The following is a 5,387-nucleotide window of genomic DNA, read 5'->3' as shown; positions in this document are numbered from 1 at the left end:
AATCTAGAGTGTCAGTTCAGAATCATCATAGTGTGTCAGTACCAAATTTGAATCTTATTATTTATAGGTTTCAGATTCTGTAAAAAAAAAAGGTTTTGCTAAAGAAAATCAACAAATAATATTGAATCTTCACTTATGTAACAAGTGAAAATACAAGGAAAAGACCTTCAGCAGACCTAAACTCAAGTGGGAGAGCCATCTGCCTTAAAGCTAGATGTGTAGACAGACACAAATACAAACATTTGGTCATGTGCACTTCTCATAACAGTTACTATCAGCTTCCTTAAACAGGTGATTATGTAATGTAATTAACTGCAAGTAATTATCAAAGGATTATTAAATGAAACCCACCAACAACTTTAAAAAAACAGACCAGTATATTTTCAATTTAAGCAATCCAAGAGACCATGTTTAACCATAAGATACATAAACTTACTGAAACTAACACAAGTGTTTTGCTTTTACATTTTCTGCATAAAATACATAGGATGTCTCATTTATTAATGATAATCTGATTCAGTGTGAGCATTAACTCCCATCCAAATGAACGTTTTTGAACTGCCAAAGRACAGCCAATTCTGTTTGAGCTGGCCAAACATAATTTTTAGGTTACATTCTCATTCAGCATTACATACCTGTTGGAGGCATTAGTATCTTCTAACAGTAAAACTTATGTCCTGTAACAAACATCACATAGATATAAACAGCTCAATAGTGGTTAGCCACCATTGAGAAAATGTTAAGAAAAATTTTCTGGACAGAATTTTAAAAACTAAGACTTAATCTTATTGTTAGGCACTAATGTGAGTAAACAGAGTTTTTTCTGCTTAAACCTCATGCTACCCTTGGGTCAAACTGATCCACGAGGCCTCAGCGTCTGAGAAGTTTAACTTATGAGCGAGTGYGAAATGCTGAAAAGTGTAATAGACAGAATGTTTGTTTATCTCCCCAGGAAGGCAGTTTTTCATGCAGCTGAGGTTCTACTGAACTTTTCCCCGAATATCTTCAGCACAATTTGAATATTTGGTTTGTTTGCTGGATTGTAGTGGCTTTGCCTCCAACTCAGATCAACTCACTAGAGCACATCTCCCTCMTGAAAAATACAKATTTAATTTGAAACCACACAGTTGCACCCATACTGATTCTTTCTTTTTCTTTTTTCTTTCTTTTTTTTTGTTACACACACAGACTTCTTCTGTGTGCAGGTGGGGTCCTGTTCAATCAGAGAGGGAAGGAGAATGGACAAAATAGATTGGTCCAACTATTCACTTTTGAAATCTTAATAAATAAAACTCCAACTGCTCCTGTTCGGTGAGCGCCCTTGACTGATAAGAGGGAGTGGAAGATAGATTTAGAGGAGGATTGGATGCCTCTAATGTTTGTGCCATAGTTCATCTTGAGGGCAATTATGAACAATTGAGCCGTGATGCTGGGGCCTGAAGTGGAGATTAGAGGCGAGATTGCCAGGCGGGCCGCCTCTGCGATTCATCATGATTGTTGTCATGATTTAAATGTTCAGAGCCAAAATGGCTTATGAAACATAGGACTAGGGAGGGGCTGTAAATCAGCAATAAATATTCAGCGTTTGGCGAAACRGTCAAACTAAATGTCACGACAATCCTCCGTCTCGTTAATAGTCGGTGTTGGCGTGAGGTGTTTGTGTGTGTCAGAAGCTTTTTGAAAACACCTCTGGTGGAGTTTCCAAATATGTGTAAAACTGCCTCATTTAGGAAAAGGTCAGCGATTTTTACGTCAGATGGTGGAGAAAAACAACGGGTCTGTTTTTGTGTCTTTGTTGCATACTAATTGTGTCTCTGAGGTATGACAGTCGGCAAAGAATATGCATATAGATCCCAGTAAACATTGTTTTGAGTTTAAGTGGTTGTATTTCCATAAATGTAGCAGCACTCCAAGAATACTAAGMCCCAGTTTACACAAACCATTTTTGAGTGAAATATCTGCAATTTTGTTGTGTTTCGGACATTTACGTACCTGACAACTGTTCTTGTTTTCTCTGAAATCAAAGCTTTTTGAATCCAGCTCTGAGAGTGGAGGTTTTTAGAACACCCCTGCAGATGTATGAAAATGTGCATGCGCATACGGATGGCTGCAGTTGACAACCATTTTTTTTCTGCACTTGCACAAGTAGATGGATGACGGAAACTATGTCACATAGCTGAGTCCTGTTGGTGCTACTCACCCTTTTCAACATGTAGGAGGAACTCAGCCTCAGTTTAAACGAACATTCATGGATTCAGTGGAACATGTCTGCTGTTCACCTCGTTGAAAGCCAAAAAATGAGTGTAGCCAGATAGATGACTACTGTTTAGGATCATGTCTCCTTCCTTTTCTCTGTGCACGTTTGCCAATCACACACCTTATTTTACAACCTCATCCTCACAGGTTGAGAAATTGCWCCCTCACTCAGCACATATGGAAGTTTGGGTTAAAACAATAATTTTGAAGCAGCAGTTAGTTCCTATTTCGCAACCTGCCTGYCACAGAACACACTGCAGGCTTAAATAGGTAAAGTAATATCCAATTAAAAGTTTTGTTGTTTTTTATGTTGATTTGCCACAATCAACATTTAAAAAAAGGTTTCCAGAGATTGTTTACATGTGCAGAAAAGCTAAGTCATGGCATTCTGTCCCCACTCCTGCTCCTTTGTTTTGATTTTTAAAGTATTGCTCAAAGGTTTTGAGTCATCCTGTTTGTGTTTACATGTTGCTTCCAAGCAGGCAGATTTTTATTTTTATTTATTTTCTATCTTTAGATGTCAAAGTGATCAATAGTTCTCCTAAGTATTTGAAGCTCTTCAAAAGTTTTTCACAGAACCAGAGTTCATTTATGTGTGTGTGTGTGTGTGTGTGTGTGTGTGTGTGTGTGTGTGTGTGTGTGTGTGTGTGTATATATATATATTAGCCCTGCCCCTTACACTTTATGACTTATTCGCTTTTCTTTTTTCATAAGCACACACTTCTCAGTATCCTGTAAAGGGCAGGTGGAAGGACTGAACAGAAAAAGAGTAAAAAGCATGCCAAAGGCCAAAGAAAAACTTTAAAAGACCTTTAGAAAGCCTGAACAACAAACCCAAACCACTAAAAGCTTATAAGGAAGTTTAGCTTCTTGGAAGCAAATAAATTATAAGATGTTTTAAACTTTTATATATGTTTACTATTTATTTTTTTAATTGGCTAAATGAGAAGGTTAAATTTCATAAATCCTTTCAGTTCTAGAACTTCCACTTTTTGAAGAAGTGAATAATTCAGACAATAATCTTTCAGACTATGTGTTTGTGTTTCTGTGCAATGACTCCAGCGAGTGTTGATGAGTGTGTCAGGTAAAGTCTTTGTATTATTGTCTTCATTTGCTTGTGTTTATCTGTGCTTCGCCTCAGTCCGTTGGAGCTTGTGTTTTCTGGCCTTATTGACTGGCTCTAATTGGGGGCGTCCAGAGCTGTGGAAGCGGGAAGCCGATCTGGAGCCGCCATGTTCCGCCAAGCCTCTAATTGAAACGCTGAGCATATCCAGGTGCACTGGCGTCTCCCCTCGAGTCCCACTTGTTGTCTCTGCGCCTCTCGTCCAACGGTGACAAACATTCAAAGAGCGAGCGAGACTCACAACAATAAGCAGGTAATTGCCTGTAGGCTTAGATGCAAATGAGGTGAAGCCTTTGCTCCAGCTCCGTTGGACATGCTGCCAGGGGTTATTTGTGCTCGGGTTGGGGGAGGCATGACAGCTTTAAGGGGTGCAGACTTCTAGGAGCTTGGACTGTCATTAGCTTTGTCTTATTTAATCTTTGATTGCGAAATTCACCCTAAATGTTTAGCATCTTCTCACAAATCCTCATTTGCAGTTCTGCAGTGACAAACAGTAAAACCCTCAGAGCTATTTTTTTTACTTTTTTGACTTTTTCTAATTGCTTGACGAGGCAGCACATACAGCCACTCAGTAGCCTGCGGGAGGCTAAAGGCTGCGACCAGAACTTGGCATCTGAGTGCTCAGCCAGGCGCACATCTAGAAGAATGAGCTTGCTTTTCAAAGCCCAGGCCAGTCTTCTAACCAGTGTTCCTGCTGACATTTACCGCCTCGAACCTTTAGTGTTATTGTTCTGGCTGWGATAAGTCTTGCCTCTATGGAACACTTGACAGCCCCACCTTAAATTGACCAGCTCGAGGATTCTAATGTGACAGCACATCACATTACAGCGACAGGAGTGTGAAAATAGACGCGGCAACGTCTTTGTCGACTTGAAACGCACRCGTCTCTTTTATCTGTCAGTCGTTCGGGACTTTCCTATCAGCTGGCGGGCTTCCCGCTCCCGCCTCCTCCCAGCTATGAAACACGGTCAGAGGCGACAATGTCAACTCTCTGTTCATTTTGCATGGTCCAAATATTGGCAGCCATTACATGTCTCCTCAGTGGTGCTTAGTGTCCATGCATGAAAGACTGACTTTGATCATGACATTTGCTGGGCACACTCCAAACACCCCGCGGTGGTCCAGTCTCCATGGAGATGCTGCAACTCAGTAAGCCTTTTCTGCAGACGAAAAAGACATACATTAAAACTCATCAAGTAAAGAAATATTCCATTCATCACAATTTTGCTCCACTTTGCTCATGTTTCCTTTTTTTTTTTTTTTTGTTAATATATGAACCAGGAACGWATCAGTTTTTCAGCTAAAGTGTGACTCATTCAGGTAAATTAGCATGTATCTGCTATGGTGTCCCAGTGATTCGACATTAACCTTTATTTGAATGTAAAACACCACAGGCAGTGAGATTTGGGTTTTCTCATTTGAAAATGACTGTCCTGGTTTGAAAGTGTGTTCCAGCCATACTTTGCTGAAATTGCCATTCCGTGCAGCGTGCTGATTATTACAGAGTCAGACCCGCACACGTTTAAAGTGTGCCGTCATTTGCTTAATCGCGACAAATTACATTTAAAGTTCAGCTGCACATCTTCACAAAACAAAGGATTTTTTTCTTCATAGAAGTTACTGTTCATCTTTTCATTTTTTTAATAAAACAATGGCTGATCAGTTCTGTCATGCAACAGGCAGACTTCTGCTGGCACTATGTCAACATAATTGAATATTTCTTATTTGCCATTTTGAAGATTAAACGTACTCAAAGTTTATAGTTTTACACATCAGTTTATCGTAATTTAGTAGTGCTGTACCAAACGATTATTTTCTAATCGATTAATCTAACGATTATTTTTTCAATTAATCGATTATTCTAACAACAAATCTATAAGTTATTCTGATGTGAGTGCACTGGATATTTAAAATGTTTTCATCAAATTAACAAGAACAGTTGTCCTGATGCATCACAGTAATCCAGGTAAAAAATCAAAAAGAAAAAAACTGTATAGGTCTTCTGGAC

General features: G+C 39.2%; 1 protein-coding gene across 5 annotated transcripts in view; it reads left to right on the top strand.

The window, feature by feature from the left end:
- LOC106515527 (dipeptidyl aminopeptidase-like protein 6) overlaps positions 1-5,387 on the top strand; it is a 251,853-nt gene that overhangs the window by 160,184 nt on the left and 86,282 nt on the right. The window lies entirely within an intron of this gene.

Source organism: Austrofundulus limnaeus, unplaced genomic scaffold, assembly GCF_001266775.1.
Source record: "Austrofundulus limnaeus strain Quisiro unplaced genomic scaffold, Austrofundulus_limnaeus-1.0 Scaffold30, whole genome shotgun sequence".
In the NCBI taxonomy this organism is placed as follows: domain Eukaryota; kingdom Metazoa; phylum Chordata; class Actinopteri; order Cyprinodontiformes; family Rivulidae; genus Austrofundulus; species Austrofundulus limnaeus.
The sequence above is the reverse complement of the archived record's forward strand: the minus strand, read 5'-3'. Positions and strand labels throughout refer to the sequence as shown.